General features: G+C 34.2%; 1 pseudogene; it reads right to left on the reverse strand.

Annotated features, from left to right (window-relative positions):
- Nucleotides 1–11,075: 11,075 nt before the first annotated feature.
- LOC125591462 lies at nt 11,076–13,854 on the reverse strand (annotated as a pseudogene).
- Between the last annotated feature and the right edge of the window lie 5,788 nt (nt 13,855–19,642).

The following is a 19,642-nucleotide window of genomic DNA, read 5'->3' on the forward strand; positions in this document are numbered from 1 at the left end:
AAACGACGCCGTTTTGATATATGAAGAAAATTGTCAATTTCGACCCCAACAATTTCAGTCGTGCCAATTAGGACCCGAACAAATGGTCAGTGCCAAATACGACCTCAACTCAATATATATATATATTTTTTTTTTCTTTTTTTGAAAAAGAAAAAAATGTTCATTCCGGGACTCAAACCTATGCCGGAATATCCTTTTAAAAGGGCACACTAACAACTAGACTAAAGTAACTTTTGGAAATATTATTACAAATTAAAATTTTCCGTTATATACTATTATTCTTCTTCGTCTTATCCAAATTAAATCTTTGGTGATTGCTTTTATATATTTTAGTTATTGTTTAATATGTCTAATATTTTTTACGAGATATCTTAGTAAAAGAAAAGTAAAGGTCTCTTAACATTTTTGAACAAAATGTCAAAAATATATAATATTAACTTTGAAAAAAAAAAATATTCCAGTTAAGTTTAAAAATTAAAAATAATTTATATAATAAAAGTGTATAAATAAATTCAAAGTTTTAAGTATAATTAAGATCGTATAATAATAAATATTTTATTATTTATATTTAAGTAAGATATAAGTTTATTAAAGATATGATAAATAAAAACATGTTAATGTATTTATATAAATCAGAAAAAATTATCACCAAAATTTTAAATTGGATAAGATGAAGAAGAATAATAGTTTATATAATTTCAAATTTGTAATAATATTTTAAAAAGTTACTTTTATCTAGTTGTTAGTGTACCTCTTTAAAAGGGTATCACAGCACGCTTTGAGTTCCGGAATGAACATATTTTTTAAAATATATATATATATATATATATATATATATATATATATATATATCAAAACGACGTCGTCTTATCTTGTTAACGGTTGACTAACTTTTGTTTGAGTCAATGTAAATTTATGCGCGTTTTTAAAAGTTTGGGTAATTTTTCTTAAATTATAATTGAGTTGAGGTCCTGACCATTTGTTTGGGTCCTATTTGGCACGATTGAAATTGTTGGGGTCGAAATTGACATTTTTTTTCATATATCAAAACGGCATCGTTTTATCTTATTAACGGTTGACTAACTTCTGTTAGAGTCAATGTAGATTTAAGCACGTTTTAAGAAGTTCGGGTAGTCTTTTTGAGTTATAATTGAGTTGAGGTAGTATTTGGCACTGATCAATTGTCCGGGTCGTATTTGGCACGATTGAAATTGTTGGGGTCGAAATTGGCACTTTTCCCCTTTCATTTGTCATAACTTCAACTCGGATTTGGATCTAACCATTTAGGTTTTTGGGGTTTGCATACCTAACTTATTAATTTGTTTCAAATGTTTTTAATCTTTTATATTAGCTTTGGTTCAGCCTTTCTTTTTATTAGTTTAAATCTCATCACAGTTTCCAAAATTATCTAATAGGTTGATTGTTTGTTAGATGAGAAATTTCGTAGGATAACTGTTTTTAAGTTTTTGTCACAAAAATAACCATCAAATAAGAAAATGTCCAAAATATGTTTTATTAGAGAGTACAAATGTATTTTTACCCTAGGGTTAACTAATCTAGGTTTAGGGTTTAGAGTTAAGAGGTGGGGTTTTGGGGATAGGGTTTCAAATTAAAATAATAATAATAATAAATATTGAAAATTTCAAAATAAAAATGGACTATTTTAATCATTTTCTTTCTTGAGAGTCATTTTTGTGACAAAAACTGAAAAAAAACTATTTGAGAGAATTGTCCTCGTTAGATTCTACACTAGTTTTTAGATTTTTATTTTCCCAAAACCAGTTTTTATCCAATCATGATTCTGATCAAATAGATTTCTTATTTTTTTAGGAAACTAATTTTTGATATTTCTTTCTTAGAAACCAAAATATCTATTCAAGTGGTTTTTTTTAAGGTGGTCACTTAGTCGTCGAAGCAGATTTACCTCTTCCTTTTTTGCAGGATATGAAGCGCTTGCTCTTAGTTGCTGCCTCGTTACAGCCCGTGTTTTTGGAATTGTATATTGCTCTGTGATTTTAGGATCATAGTGTGTATATATCCCCTAGCCGTTGGATCTTCGAGGCTTCGGTGGTTCAGCTTTCAAATATGCTACTTTCTCCTCAATTCTATTCGGCATTTAGAGCTTCAACGTCAGTGGAGAGTATAAGCTTGAGGAGAACATCAAGAACTAGCTACTCATGTGATGTCATGAAAAGTACCGGTAACCGAGTCGACGAGGTGAACGCCACGCTCTTGTGGTAAACATCAATGGCATAGAATAGTGATTGAAAACCTAACAATTTCAGATCTTGCTAGCAGAATGCGCCCGGTTGAGCGAAGCTGGTTAGGCTATAATTGAATTAGGTTGTTTATTCGAATTAAGCTTGTAATCAAAACTGGAATCCCCGGTTTTCGGGTTGTTTAATAAAGTAAATATTTATTAAAATAAAAAATAAAAAATAAATAAAAAGAGGTATTTATTTACTAAATAAATAATTATAATTGACTGATATATAGTTTAATTGACTAATTAATGTAAGATATTAATATTAAAGGAAAAAATACAATGGAACGATAGAAAGGTTCATATATTTCTCGAAAATGAGAATGAAATGGAAAAAATAAATTGGCTGGTTCTTTGAAGAAAAAGAGCAAAACGTGAATTAGAAATGAATTTCGAGAAGCAACAGGTCAATATCCATAATGGATTCCATTGAAAGACAAATTTTATTCTATAAAGAAACTGTTTGACATTTATCGCCGACTGAGCCGTATGACTGGAGTTTTATTTCACGAGATCACAAAAGCTATTCAAATGGATGATGAATGGTGGAATGATCGTATTCAGGTAATCATAGCCATCTGTTTTTTTAATTAGAAAAGTATAACAATTTTTTTAATTGTTTTTGTTTAGGAAATACATGATGCTTCAAAGCTCCGAGCACACCCCCTCACTGATCTCGACATATTGGATGCAAACACATTTCAACCGATGATGGATACTATCCAGGTTCTGGAGTGGATCAGAATACCGAGTCTGAGACGGTTACAGAGAATGAATATGACACTGTGGATCTAGAAGATGATTCCAGTGTGCCTTCAAGAAACCAAAACGAAACACCGTCTTCCTACTACCAGAGTTCCAAACGGGTGTACAGAAGCACTTTGCGTAGTTCATCTTCAGAACGTAAACGATGAACAACAAAGTTTTCATATGACTTCGTAACAAATGAAGCCTAGCTACATGAAACGAACAAAACTTTATGAATAGGCCCAAGATAACAAGCTTGAACATGCAAAATTACCTCATTACAAACACTCCCTCGTCTTCAATATGACTCTCCGTTATATTGGGGAGCAGTGACTGTGCTTCAAAGTAATGAGACACATGCACATGTTTATCTTACACGACCTGACGATAATGCTAGAATTAAATATCTCGAAAGAATGACAGGAATCGACTGAGAAGCTGAATAAGAAAACTAAAAATCTTGAATAATTTTCTTTTCTCCGATTTAATTCATGTTTGATTTTCAATAATCATTTCCTTTTTTATGTTTCTTATTTATCCAATAATATTTATATATTTTAATAAATTAAATTTTGTTTTTTTTTTGTTAGAAAGAAGCATTTTACTGAATGCTTGAAGATGACGAAGCAGAAGATAGAAGCATTAATTTTGGAGAATCCTTCATCGATCCTTATTATGTGAGTATAGAAAGGCAACAAATGAACCTAGATCCAGAACGCGGTTAAAGATATGTATACGAATTACTTCACGGCCACGATGTACAATGCTATAACATATTTGAATGTATCCACAAGTATACATTCAGTTATGTGAAAAGCTTAATATTATCAGTTGAAGGAGACTGATAATGTAAGCATCGAGGAAAGTGTTGAAATATTCCTTCATCATGACTGCGGCTGCGCTCTCCATGCTGCGTAAGCGGAATGATCCATTCTCCCTCTTAGCCGCTCCAATCACCATCCTCGAGGTTTGGTCCTGGACAATGAAGAATTAATCAGCCAACTGAACAACTCATCTATTTTCATTCATACGCTGACCAACTGAAATCAAATCAGAAGGCATTCCCTCAACATAGAAAACCGAGTTCCACATTAGACCCTGACCAAGTCTGACTTTTCCTTCTTTAACATATACTCTTTCGCGTCCATCAGCAAAAATAATCAGAACATGTTCCATATCACATATATCATGAAAACGTCAAGCTTGCCAGTCAAGTGATGGCTTGCTCCAGTATCTAATATCAGTGAAGGATTATGGTGTTGGAGTTATTTTTCCCTGCATCTGTGGTGTTGGAGTTATTTTTCCCTGCATCTGCGTTGAGAATGCTCATGATGCTCCTCCGCTGAACATCGCTCAGTCCAGCACACCGTCGCGATCTCTATCATTAACAACATAATTCGCTTGCTCTGGCTGCTGAGCTCCTCAAACCTGAACCACATTAGCAAAAGAAGTCGCTCACGATATCTTCCTGTGTTGTTCGATGAGGAAGAACCACCACGATTCTTTCCTTGCATAGTCCTCGCTCTTGGCATGTCACCCCACCACTTCGGGTAGCCAATCACCGCAAAACAACTCTCTGTTGGGTGCCCGATCGATTACAGTTCTTACAGAAGTTTGATTTATTTGAATCATCACCTCTTCCGTGCCCTTTTGCTTGAGCAGCAAATGCCGTAACAGCTGTCATGGAAGCCTCTTCTTCCAACTTTTGCACCGTTCTCAAGTCCTCTTCTTGGCGCACAATTTTGTACACCTCTTCCATCGGCTGTAATGTTGTGCGAGACACCAAAGATGATCTCACAGTACGGAAGTAAGCATCATCCAAACCGTACAGCAACTGATTCACTTTGTCTTCCTCACGCTCCTTCTCTTGAACAGTTCCAAGATCACTTGAGCACTTCCCACATTTGCAGACTCGAAGAGGCCGATAGCTCGCCATGCTATCCCAAATTTAATTGAGTTTACCGAACTATGATTCAATCGCAAGCCCCCTTTGTTTGCAACAAGCTAATTCAGCCTTGATTTGTTGGATGCGTGGTCCATTTAGCACCGAGAACCTTCGCTTCAGATGTTCCAACAGATCATGAGCTACATCCTTGTGAGAGATGTTTGATCTCAATGTTGGCTCAATCGTCATTTTGATCTAAGAGACAAGGAGTGTCTGAATCGTCCACCAATCTTCTAGGTCTGCCGATCCTTCTTCTCTGGTCGTTCAATCGAACCATCAAGAAACCCAAACTTCTCGCAAGAACAGAGTGTTGTTTTAATCCCACAAGCCCATTCGTCATAGTTCGTTCCTCTCAAAAGAGGATCCGAAATCACAGCTCTGGGATTATCCGCGAAGGTCAAGTCATACGGCAAGATTATCCACCTCACTTCCGTCGTTATCGGGTTCATGGGGGGGGGGGGGGGGGAAGACAGGGCGGGTTGTCATTAGCCATTGTCAAAGAGATTTGCTATCAGAAATCTAAAATTCAGAAAAGAGAATGGTCAAGCTCTGATATCATGTAATGGAACAGAAAAGAAATGGAGAGTTGAAAATACTTTTACGTTGAAAGTGATTACAATCTTATATACACCGCTAAGGGCATGACTGGTTCAAACGCAGCGGTTGCGGGAGTTTGCGGATGCGGGTGGTTGCGGTTTCTAGCGGTTTTAAGATATTTGTACGACTAGTTTTGTGGTTAAAAATTGGTGCGTTTGCGGGATACTTATGACTGGTTAACTACCAGATGCACCAGCGGTTAAATAATAACTTAACAATATTTACATTTTATATAATTATAAAAATATCAAAAATCATAATATTTTAATAAATATAAAAATTATATTTAGAAAGTTATAATTTTAAATTTTTAAAAATTATAGAAAATATTTTTATTTTAAAATTTTATAATATTAATTAAAATATTATAGATATATTTTAGTATTTTTATAATTCCAATTTAAAATTTTTATTAAATATTTCTATTTTTGTATTTATAATGTTTTAAAAAAAAGTTATCCACCGCAAACGCTAGCTGAAACCAGCTTTTAAATTTATGAGGTTTAGAACGGTTTGAAGCGGTTTGAGTGATTGTTGCCAAGCACCGACAATCGCTACCAACCGCAAAAGATTTGTTTGCAGGTGGTAGCGGGGAAACCAATCATATCCTAAGAAAAGAATATCTCAACTACGTATCTATATACTTGTAAAAGATGGTAACTTACAAACAACTAAGGGCCTGACTGGTGTAACCGCAGCGGTTGCGGTTGCGAGAGTTTGCGGATGCGGGTGGTTGCGGTTTTAAGCGGTTTTAAGAGATTTTTACGACTGGTACTGCGGTTAGAAATTGATGTGTTTGCGGGATACTTATGACTGGTTAACCACCAAATACAATAGCGGATAAATAATAAATTAACAATATTTATATGTTATAATTAATATTTATATTTTATATAATTATAAAATATCAAACATCATAATATTATAATAAATATAAAAATTATATTTTTAATTTTTTTAAATCATTGAAAATATTTTTATTTAAAAAATTTATAATATAAATTAAAATACATTTTAGTATTTCTATTATTTCAATTTAAAATTTTATTTTTGATTTTATATTTATATTATTAAAAAAAAGAATAAAAAAATTTTACCCTCCCACAACCGCCCGCAACCACTAGTTGGAATCATCTTTTGAATTTAAGAGGTTCAGAACGGTTTGAATCGGTTTAGAGCGGTTTAGAACGGTTTAAGTGATTGTTGCAAAATGCCAACAACCGGTACAAACCGCAAAAGCTGCGTTCGCGGGTGGTAGCCGAGAAACCAGTCATGCTCTAAGTATCTAAGCTTAACAACTAAAAACAATCCCAATATTCCAACACAAAAAGCTTCTCGCTACTCCCTTTTCTCACTTTTCGATCGGAGGGGTAAGAGTTTTTGTTTTTTTTGTTGTAAGATAAACTAGAATCTTTTTCCGCGCTTCGCGCGGATTATGTATTTTAAGTTTTTATATTTTAAAATTTTATTTTATACGATTTATTCAACTTATAAAGATTATTAATATTTTATATGTTTGAACTAAATGGTTTATTTCCTGTTTCATTTTGGGAAATTAATGGGGAAATTATCTTTAGTCTTTGTAAGACCAAGTTCCGATTAGTATAGAATATTTTACATATCATAAAACCAAAAATTACACAACGGACACAGTAATGATGAGGGAAATAGTTTTTATTTTCTAGCCATTGGCAATCATTGACATTTGATCTTATTTAGTATAATGTAATTTTTTATATTTTTATTTTTCTTTGACTGTGCTTTTAAACTTCTATTAATGTATATCGAATTGTTAAAATGAGTACCAATTTTCCTGCATTTTTATAAATTTAAAAAATATATTGAACATTTTTTTGTATTCCTATGGTAACAAATTAATTAATTTATATGATGTCAAATGAATGTCGGTTTGATTCGATATTGAGCATTGAAAACAAATTGGGTTCCTTTTTACCTTAATAAATTGAGGTTGTCAGATTTTTTTTTTGCGCTGGTTGGTCTATTTTAATAAAATCGGTACAAATTGTTTTTAAGTGTTTAATATAATTTAAATCAAATTGGTTAACTTGGACCTGTTTAAATCTGATGACAGCTTGCGTCTAGACGTTTGTGTGTATATATAAGATTGAGATTGTAAGAACTATAAAAATGTAGACATTTCGGTTATATATGACTTGGTATGGATGAAGTTTTTCTAAGAAATGTTGGGGGAGATAGTTTTAGCGTTAAAAAGAAAGTGGTAGGTGTAAAATTTTGATATATTGGTTACATTATTCAAGATTTTTATTTGCGATGACGAACACAATGCCAGTTTTCGGGTTAATGTTGTCAATGTGGCTAAGAGTGAGACTGAGACAGCGATTTTGTGTATATCCATTTTTTATGGTGAGCATGATGTAATATATGTCTGTTTGATTCAAACATGTGTAGATTTGAAGTAAGACAAATACCGAACTGAGTGGATAATAATTGATGTTTATGAGTGAGCAGAAGCTAGGAAGGATTTCAAGTTGTCGACAAAAAAGTGGGAAATATGTTTTAGAAGCGCATGGGCACTTGGTCGGCGATAATGTATACACAGTTTGGGTTTCTCAGAGTGTTATAATGTTTAATCATTTTACAACAATTTTTTCATGGTGATGAAATATACTTTTTAGAGATGCTCTAACTCTTTTACAATTTAAAAGAATGTCATGTTATTGTAATCTATGGGAATTATGTATGTTAATCATGTACATCACATTGATTTAATATACAAAGTGTGTATTGTCATCATGTGAATGTAGATTATCTTTCAATTGATAATATATACTCAATAGATCTACAATAGATCCTATAGTAAGATCTATTTTTTTCAGTCATTGTAATGGGTGTGCCATGGTCATAGGGGTTGGGAGAATTTAATGTTAGAATAGTATTTGCAGAATCACCTATTTTCTTATAAGAAGAGACAGTGCCGCTAAAACATATGATTTTACGTTTGATTTTTCATGGTGATTTAAGATATAGTATATGTTTTGACCATCTCTGTAACAGTAAAATTGCTTATTATCCTGCTCATATCAGAATATGTCGTGATGACTATCAAATATGTGAGAGCTACATTCAAATAAAATCAAATTCGTGTAATTGTGTTAGTCAATCGTAGTTGTAATTATTTCAGATTCTCATCTTCCTCTGTATATAAGACATATATAACACTTATAACCTACAAAGAAGAAAAGAAAAGTAGGAAGAACATGAAAAGAAAAGCTTGTTTGGAGAAGGAAAAACAGAGCTGAGACAAAACAGAGATTAGTGTAACTGTAATTAATCAGCTTTGGATAACTTCTTTATACATAGTTATTACAAAAAGAAAGGGGTGTTCAAAAAACTGAATCCAAATCTGAGCTTTTAAGGGAAAAATGCTAATGAGAAGGGCTGATGAAGCAATTTTTTTAAGAATAGTTCAAGTGTACCTACTGTTGTATCTCTGAAAATAACTTAAACGAAGAGCACTCACAGAGTCAAGAAAATTATAAATATACACGCAGCGGAAGCCAATATTTTCAACAGCAGCCCTCACCAGATTCCCATGTCCCAAGTAACAAAAGAAGAAGCTACTCCGGCCGATCATGATAAGCGCTAATATTGCTCCTTCACGGGTCTTGTTGCAACCATTGCACCTGGATCTGGAACTATTGCAAGAATCTCTGCAGACACATAGCTCGATCCCAGCATGTGTTCCATAATCTCATCCGGTCAAAATGTCAGATCAAAGCAAAAAAACTAAAGATGGCTGCTGTTAGTGCAGAGTTCACAATGGTGCAAAAATGGTAGGGAAAGAAAGCTGTTATACACCATTATGTCGACCAAGGAAAGCCGTCTTCTGCACCAGACTTCTCAACCATCACAAAGTACATAATCTGCTAAACATTTTTTTTTCATTTATCATATGGTTTACTGGGAAGATAGATGCAAGAGAAGTAAAAAGAAAGATGAAACCAACCTGGAAAAAGACAGATGTTGAAGCCAAAACCATACCCAAAAAGATCAAAAGAAAAATCTTCAAAAGCTGCAGTTACACAACCTGCACCTGTCAGTAGTTACAATTAGAGCTACCTGAAATTTGATCAAGAGATTCAACGCTTTAAACATGATAAAATTTTAAAATAGATAGATCAACCCTACTTCCAAACATATTATATACCTGAGTTGTTGGATTGCCTTTACCAAACAGAGATAACTGACAATCAAAACAGCAAGAAGAGGTGAATCTCTTAATGGCGATATACAGAGAAATATTGACTCCTTACAATCTTGCAAGAGCAAATGCAATGTTAGCATTGTAGAAGTTGGAAACCAAGAGAAGCCTTTTGGCACTGGCCAAATCGATTCCTTTGGATCTAGTGTATCCCATTTGTCTATAAGCAATGAATTAGCCAGTTGCTAACACAACCCAAAGAAAAGCAAAAGCAGGACCAATTCATAATCAGTATTTCGGGTGGGGGGGGGGAGTGAGTAAATTTAGTTTGACGAAAGGAGTAACTTTAATAGTTAATAATCATCAATAGATGAAAGGGTTAGAAGAGTCGTCGAGTGTGGATACTGCGTAATCACAGCTTTGTTGATCGAACCCATGAAACATGTGGGATTAAGCTCCTCTCTGTATAGGTTTAATTCTCTGAGAATTTAGAAATCAAGATCTACACAATCACCAATTTTCTAAATTTCATAACTTTAGGAAGCAGGCGAATCATAAGAGCCAATAAAATACTGTTCCTATGTCCTAAATCGATTAAACTTAATCCCAAACACTTGGCAGATGGAACCCATGAAGTATTAACGAAGTTGGATGCACATAAGAAGAAGATTCAGAGGAAGAGTAACTAATGGATGAGCCAGGTTGCGTTTCGGCTTGAACCTCCATGGAAAGATGAGTGCTTTCGAGTTTGAAATCTTGTTATAAAGTTGAGTATTGCTACGCACATGATCAAAAAGAAATGGAACTGAAGAATAAACGTGAAACGCTGTTCTTAGTATCACGGGAAGATAAACCTGTGATTGAATTGATTATTTTCAGCTTTTCATTGGATCAATTGTTTTAGTGTTGAGCATCCTATATTCTTATATATAGAGAGTTGCAGGAGAAGCTGAAGAGTGGATGGACATGGAGTAATTGCCTTGTTGAATGCGGGAGTTATCTCATCCGAGGTGGAGACACCGGAGAGTTGAAACTGATGTATGATGATGCTAAACGACAAATAGAGGAAACGAAAAGGTGACCGTCGGATTTGTGTTGAGATTTTTTTTTGAGAAATGATGCGGCTATTGTTTGTGACATGTCACAATATAATTGGCTGATTTTTTTATCTGAGGTGACATCCCTCTCCATTGAACATATCTCCCTTTTAGTATTGTTAGATTCGATAGGAAGATCGACTATTCCACTTGTCGGATTCATATTTCGTTTGGCTATTTTGTTGTGTTTTCTTCAAAACCTTATGCTTAAATAAAAACATAATCGACAAAAAAAAAACATTATGCATAAAGAAAACTTATCATTTATTTCAGGAACAATAGATATAGTTTTGCTGTGGTCCTATACAGTTACAACGTACGCAATAAGCCAATAAGTAACACAAAGCCTGGTACACATTAGTAATCACAATACAACACTTTAAGATACGAGCAATGAACCTTGACCTATCTTTGTGGAAGACGACGTGATTCCCATTGTCTGAAACGACCTTGTTGCAGACGAAGAAGATGATTGAGTCGGACCAGAAGCAACCAAGATAGACGCGTGGCTTGTGCTCCCACTGCTCCCTGAAAACGACACTTCGTTTAAGGTCTTTGGACGTGGCGGCTTGTTTATGGCAGTGATTCCTTCTATCATCTGAACCACTTTTCCCATTGTCGGCCTCTGCAATGGCTGTTCTTGTGTGCACCAGAAACTTGTCTGAACCATCCTCTTCACTTGTTCCATATCAACCGTTTGATCTTCTCGCAAACGTTTGTCAAGAATGGCCTCGTGTTGCTTTTTTCAAACTCCTCGTATGCCCATATCGAGAATTTCTTGTGGTTCGTTTTCTCTGAGACATCAAAGTTCCTTTTTCCACTTACTATCTCTAGTAGAACCATTCCGTAACTATAGACATCGGATTTCGAAGTTATGGGAAGATTTGCGAGCCATTCAGGTGCTAAATAGCCTCTTGTTCCTCTAACGCTGCTCATGTTTTTGTGTCTGTTGTCTTTCGGGTTCAAGAGCTTGGCGAGTCCAAAGTCCGAGACTTTGGCAGTGTAATTGTCATCCACAAGAATGTTCTCTGGTTTAATGTCGCAGTGAACAATGCAGTCACGGCACTCTTCGTGGAGGTAAGTTATTCCTTTTGCCGTTCCAAGCGCAATGTTAAACCGATACTCCCAAGTCAACAACTTTCCTGAGTCAGTAGTAAACAGGAAGCTATCGAGAGATCCGTTTCTCATGAACTCATACACAAGAAGCCTGTGTCTTCCCTCAGAGCAAAACCCAATCAGTCTCACCAGATTGAGGTGGTGTGTACTGCTTATGGTTGCAACCTCCATCCTAAACTGCTTCTCTCCTTGCTCTATTCCTTCTAGTTGCTTCACTGCAACCACGGTTTTATTAGAGAGCACGCCTCTATACACAGTACCAAACCCTCCAGCTCCAAGCTTCTCTTTAAAACTTTTGGTGCAGCGTTGCAGCTCCCTGTAGGAGAACTGCACGGGTGCACCAGAAGCGTACTCAAGCAAAGTGTAGTGAGACGACAAAGTTCCAAACTTTGGATTGTTTCTGCAGCAGCACCACCACAGACCTACTTCTACCACAGCCAAACCAAGAAGCCCACCTACAACAGCAACTGCAACAATCCACAAGTACACTTTCGAGTTGTTCCCGTCTCCTTTCGTTCCAACCAAAGGCTGGTTAGGCAACACCGGACCACACACTTTAACATAAGAAGTACTCGGAACCGATGAGCTCTGGTACCCGGTAAAGAAAGAACCTCGTTGTTTCTGCCAACAGTTTCCTGACCCATCGGACAGTGAGACAGAAGCAAGACAAGTAGTACTAACAAGACAATTGGATCTACAAGGCGAGTTACCGGCAAAGAAAACTTCAGAGTTAGGGTCACTCGAGTCTGTAACCAACCTAGTGTTACCCAAATCAAGCATGGTCGCGTTCCCAGAGCAATCATTTAGCTCTACCTTTCTCTTACACCCTTTTCTTCTATCATTCACATCAACGAGACCAAAGTTACGAGACGGACACAAGCAAACCGGAGTTGTATCATTGTAACTACAGATCCCAAAATTCCCGCAATAACCATAAACAAGACACTGGTTAGCAACAGCAGACCAATGAGGCGAGACGGGACCGCTGTTTCTACTCGCGGAGCTGTAGATTCTCAGGTTCCCATCGTCGTCTAGCTTCAAGAACCTAAACGTATTGCTACCTTCGCCGTAATCGTCACTGTAAATAGTCTCAGTACCGCCGCTGAGAGTTGAATCGAACATCAAGACAACTCCGTTAGTCTGTAACGCTAAGCTCGGAGACGAAAAGTTGGAGCTAAAAGACGAATTTAGCCCTTGGCTCCAGTAAGTCGTGCTGTTGTTCCATTTAAGCGTGAGGTTCCCTCTTCTCTCTAGCTGAAACGAGTAGTTACCGGATCGGAGAACCTTACCGGCGGTGAAGTTCTGCAATTGCACGATCGTGTCCGTCGGGTGATCGAATGAAGACCACACCGGGTTGCTTTGGTTGTCGAGGAGTCGGAGGTTACCGGAATCTTCAATCGTAGCTAAAACGACGCCGAGACCATCGGTTCCGGAATCCCAGACGGTGGCGTTGGAACCGTTGGTGAGGCGGAGGGAGCCGGAGGAAGAGAGGCGGAGGGATCCTCGAGAGTCAACGGTTCCTGCGGACCATATGGGAATATTTCCGGCGAAGAAAACGGCGGCGAGGAAGGAGTTAGGGGAAGACGATGGAAGAAAGGAGACGGAGAAAGTGAAATTGGGAGACGACCATGACTGGTTGGAACCGGATGCGTAAAGGACGGAGCCGAGAGGTATGGTGGAAGATGAAAAAGGGAAGCGGAGGAGGAGAAGGAGAAGAAGGTTGGGATATGGCGACTTCGCCATTGTTGTGATTGTGAAGCTCCTCTCTCCTCTCTTATCAATTAGAAGACTGATACGACAAAAGTTTTTCTTCTTCTTTTAAATCAATACTAGTTTATTAGTAATAATTACAATATTAGAATTTGTGATACTCCAAAGTTGACATTTCAAATTATGATGATTTGTGAGGACACTAATGACAGCTTACCACTTTCGTATTCCGATTGGTATTTGACCTAAAATATGAATGAAGTGTGTTATAACGTATTGGAAATGAAAACAAAATTTTCAAATGCTAATAAGTGAAGTGAGATCTATCTTCAGAAGTTGCTAAACGAAAATAGGACAATTGCTTCGGATCCAACGAATTAAAAATGAAGTATACATATACAAGAAAAAACTAATTAGACTAACTCCTTTTTTTGGAACAAAATTAATTAGACTAACTCTTATCTTTAACCAATAAAGCGAAACATCTTTCCACCCGGGTGAAGCCATGTCAATTTCTTACTTTTTAGAGTGACATCATTTCTTCCTCTAAACATTTAAATGTTGTATTTTCTTTTCCAGTATATGCAATTTACTGGGCTTAAGTCAACTGATTGGGCCTTTGGAAAATAGATGCTTCTTAAAATCTTAACATAGTCTAAAGATTTTTTTTTCTTTTTGGTTCAAATCTAAAGAGATTTTGTTGGATCAAAATTTAAGAGGATTTCATTTTTCTTTCGAACCTCTTCTTCTCGTATCTAACATTTAGAAGATTCATTGAAATCCAAATTTATTCGATTAGTCATATGTATAAATTTTCCTAAGTTTCAGTTTATTAAAAAATAGATTTTGTCAATAAAATCTATCAAATAAGATTTAACGGGGGAGGAGGTGGTTGGATGACATTTTATAGTGGAAAACAATGAATCGAAATACTTCATTCTATGATAGTATTAGAAACATTTAAAAAAAAAAAAAATCACTTCATGTTTTAAAAAGAAAATTAAAATGTTTGAAATGAAAAAAAAAAATTGAAAATCGAAATACTTCATTCTATGATAGTATTAGAAACATTTAAAAAAAAATCACTTCATGTTTTAAAAAGAAAATTAAAATGTTTGAAATGAAAAAAAAATTTGAAAATCGTTTTTAAAACTTTTATATATTTTATATATTTCATAAAACAATAAAACTATCAAATTTATTTATTTAATTAAAAAAGAATTAAATTAATATTCTAAATTTAAAAAACCTAATTCAAAAACAAAAAATTTCTTCAAAAATCTTAAAACTTATAACATTTTTTTTACTCGAATCTCAGTTTTTTTTATGTACTCAAACCTTGAATTTTTTCAAATTTTTGGTCTAATAAACCACACCAGAAGACTAATGTTCCAGACCTAACTAATTATTCCCCTAACCCTCACTATCATCGTGGCCTCAACTACCCGTAATTCAACCGGCTGAGTGACCCCCCCCCCCCCCCCCCAATTAAAACGCTTTCTCGGTAACACCTACTATTCTCAATTATGTTCTTCGATTGTAGCTCCCAACATGGTAATTAATTTCCCTTATCCACCTCTTATGTTATTACCATTTCTAATCTATAAATAGGGATGCATATGACAACAACTCTCATCACATCGTCCAGTTCATTGCTTTCTTAAACTCTTAGAAACATGCTAGGCCAGTGGCGAATCAAGCTCACTGCTACCGAGAACACCACCGCTAGCAATACTGGCCCACTGCACCAAAGACATCAACTGGAGACGGACACCGCCCCTGTTCAGCCTGCTTTAGTTGAATGCATTGTTGAGGAGACACCGGTGCCAACAGCCGTGCAGTCAAAAGGCACGCAAGACTTAACTTCTCTAGTTGGGAGCCTGAGAGTTTATGATTCTACTATTTACTCGCAAGCAATATATATTCAGACATTAGACCAAAGAAAATTATATCTTCTATGAATATATAGTAAACTTTTTCTCAATACAAATTGGAAAGCTAGATGCTTCCGTATCGAAGCATTTTATCTCTCAAAGTTCTAGTATTATTTATAAAATTGACTCTTTAGAAAGAAATACCAAAATCGGAAGTTAATGAAGGAACATGGTGTACAGCTTGGTATAACTATATTGGTTCACTTTATTTTCTTTAGGAGACGATGGGTTGTTTTTCCAAAAATATACATTTTGATTATCAAAGATACTATTCAAAAAAACAGGAGATGATTATGAATAGATTCCAAGAAAAGACCGCTTTGTTATGCTATATCATTTAAGCCATAATCTATGAAAGATATCACTATTTGGCATTAGTGTATAGAATATGCAGGAAGGTTGTCATAGATGCATGTATAATAGGGCTGAATTTGAATTATGTTCCAGTGACAGTGAAACCTAAATGAAAATCGTATATTTTGGATGATGAATATGTGTTTGTTCATCTAACCTCTAAGGATAAAGACCAAAAAAAAAAGTGAATTTGAGTTATATTCCATTGGTAGTGAAAATTGTGTTTATTTATGAATACTTTGTAAGATTTGACAAAACCTTGTTTAATGGCTGTATAATTTGTTTGTTTATGTAAACAAAACTTTGTATGAGTTGGCAAAAAAATTTAATAATTGTATAATTTAGTGAATCAGTTGTTTATGTAAGTTTTGTAAAATTGATATTGGTATAGTAACGTTGGTAAAAGTTAGTAAAACTTGGTAGAAATTTGTTTGTTTAATTGTTTACAGTGATTCATATCCTGATTAAAAATGCCAAGTCCTTCAATTTGTTTTGCTTATTTAATTTTGTTTTTATTAATTTGTTTGACTTAAATTTTGATTTAAAGTTTGATTTTGAAATTTTCATTATATTGCTTAATATTGTTCATTATAGAAGAACCACTTTATATTTTTTTATGACTTTTATCTTATTATTGACCTTATCACATTACAAAAGTTAGAAATATCATGATATTGCATATATTATAACATGATTAGATGATAAATGATCAAAGAAAACTGAAAATCATTGGTACAACCAGGGGCGAAGCCACGTTCATCAATAAGGGTGCATGTGCACCCAGTGTTGTTTTAATATTTAAAATTTTACACAAGAAAAGTAAGAAATAAGTGGTTCATTTGGTTATGTTGCACCCATAATTGTCTTAGATCCTAGGTTCAACTCTCTTCAAAAATCTCTATTTGTTATTTTGCACTTAAAAATAAGTCTAGCTTCGCCCCTGGGTACAACCATATACGTATGTAGTTTGAGTAGAGTTTAACTAAGAAAAAGACAAAAAAGAAAGGAAAAATATGACTTTGGCAATTTCGATATAACTATAAACTATGCAAAGCTTTGTTATACTACCCAACCTTTTAAATACCCCCCCCCCCCCCAAAAAAAAAAAACCCCCCAATCAAACTAACCCCTAACCTTCTATATATATACCATAATTTTAGGGTTTTCCCCATTTCTTATACTTTCCAATCCCTCGTCTTTTTTCTTCTTTCTTCTTTCTTCCTTTCCAATTTCTCTTCGCTTACTGAGTCGAGTTTTCGGTTCATCCCACACGAGTGGAACATAAGGTGGTCGAACAAGAGTTGGAACTCGAGAATACCTAATCAGTATTAGTGTGTTGAAGGTATCATCGAGAAGATCTCTAAATTTGACTATGAAGATTGAAGAACTGAAATTCATAAGAATATATTGATCGTTATAGGTTGTCTTATTCTTATTGTTATGGTAGTTCTAAGAAATTGGTTGTACAATTAAGAATATGGATGAATGTAATAGAATGAAAAGTTTCTCAATGTAATGGATAAAATTGACAAATGTTGAAAAGTCATACGAAGTTATACTAAGCTTGACAAACAAAAAATGGGAAATTTTGACAAAGTAACACCTAGTTTCACAAACATAATAACTAGGTAATACCAAGTTTTAAAAACTTTGACAAACGCAATTGATAAAATCTGATAGAGTAATACCAAGCTACCCAAACATATATATAACAATAATATCAAGTTTTACAAAGTTTGACAAACATAAACAACATACATGCAGAGTTTTACCAAGTTTGACAAAAGAAAATGAGATTTTCAAAAAGTTTCTCATTTTACAAAAAAAAGTAACATAATTAAATAGATTTGAGATACATAGTTTAACCATATTTCTTGCCTCTTATCACAATATGACTTTTAATTTGAACAGGAAAATGACATTCATTTGCTTTTACTTTCATTTTCATGTTGTGTTTGTCGAGAAGAGTTGATTGGTTCTTTATTATTGTTTCTTTTTCAGTTTGTTGTCTTTGATTCCACCATCACCTTCACCATTACCGAATGATGCACTCCATAAAAAAATGTAACAAGTATATCAAATTTAAGCAATCATCATAAAGTTGCACAAAATATTACTAAGATATACAGTTAACTCAGTTGAAGTGTTACTAATTTGTACAAGGTTTTACTGTTGAACCAACTTTTTGTAGGTTTTACCATTTTGGGTTCGTCTTATTCAATGGATAATTCGAGGTTCTTAATTTCATTACTTTTTTCTGGAAAAAGATTTAACATGTCTTATGTTACGTTTGAAAAAGAGATCGTTAGGATTGAGAGAAATATTATATCGAATGAAAAAGGGTGTATTGAATTAAAGGTTTTAGGATATTTTGGAATTTTGTTAAAATCCAATGTCATTCAATCAAAGATTTTAAAAACTCTTTCAAAATCAAGTGTTATTCAATATGTGATTTGTGCAAAATCATTAAAATTCACTTACAATCCCTTGTTATTCAATTAAACATTTGTAAAAACTATATCAAATCCCTTGTTATTCAATTGAAAACAACATTTATTAACAAAATTTTGTGATACAGATTTTAGGAGAGTTCATGTTCAATTTTAGTTAAAAATAGTTCTTGAAAAATAACATCTATGGAGATGTTATTTGAAGATACTTGAAAGTAAATTAATTAATACATTATGAATAACATCTTAAGCTCTCACTTTTCTCATTATCGTTCTCTGAAAACTCTAGAACATTTGCGATTGTTAGATCCTGTGGTGGTTGCGACATCGGCACCATCGTCAGAATCATCTATTGCTTTTGATTTCATGTAGTTTTAATTTTTGATATGGTGTTTGGCCCCGAGCTTAGTGACTATTGCGGATCTAGTTATGGAATCACATGACCTCCTAATTGAAGTAGCTTCACCGGTGGTGTTTCTATGGCTGCATGTGCTTGATCCTTGGATTACGGTCTCGCTTTTTCCGGTTTATGGCTATTGTTAAAATGTTGACAGAAAACCGTTATTTTCCGTTCATCAGTTAACAATTGACTATTTCGTTCTCTATTTCGTGAAGTCAATTATTAGTTGAGGAATAAATATCCACAAACAATACTTGAGTATTATAACTGCCGATTTTAAATACCTTGGGAATAAAATGCTAATTTTCCCTAGTGGTCATTTATTTATTTTTATTTAAGTAAAAATTTTAATTAAAAATAGAAAATAAACAAGAATATCTCATATATTAAAACAGAAGTCACAACATTTATTCATGTGTGATTTTTTTTTTTTTAAATGGACATTCATTATAAATCAGTTATCATTCATTTATTACTAATAACATGGTTTAATAATATATCATAACTAATATAACAATAACTCCTACAAAACCGGAATGGTAAATATGACCAATTTTTAATCCTTATTAAATGTAAAATCAATTTATAGATAGCCAGGATGTAAACCATTATCAAAACCAGTCTGTAGACCAATACATTATCCTATTGTTATTATTCTGAACATGCAATATAAATCAAATTTCGACTAACCCCTTAGACTGATGACGAACACTATACCAAATGGGTTTAATTAATCGTCATATGTATATTGCGTTTATAAAACAAATTATATACACAAAATCTGAATTACAGACTAACTAATTGCACCGTAATATTTTACAAGCACAATATATTATAGTGTTAAAG

This window comes from Brassica napus, chromosome C8, assembly GCF_020379485.1.
Source record: "Brassica napus cultivar Da-Ae chromosome C8, Da-Ae, whole genome shotgun sequence".
NCBI classification, from domain to species: domain Eukaryota; kingdom Viridiplantae; phylum Streptophyta; class Magnoliopsida; order Brassicales; family Brassicaceae; genus Brassica; species Brassica napus.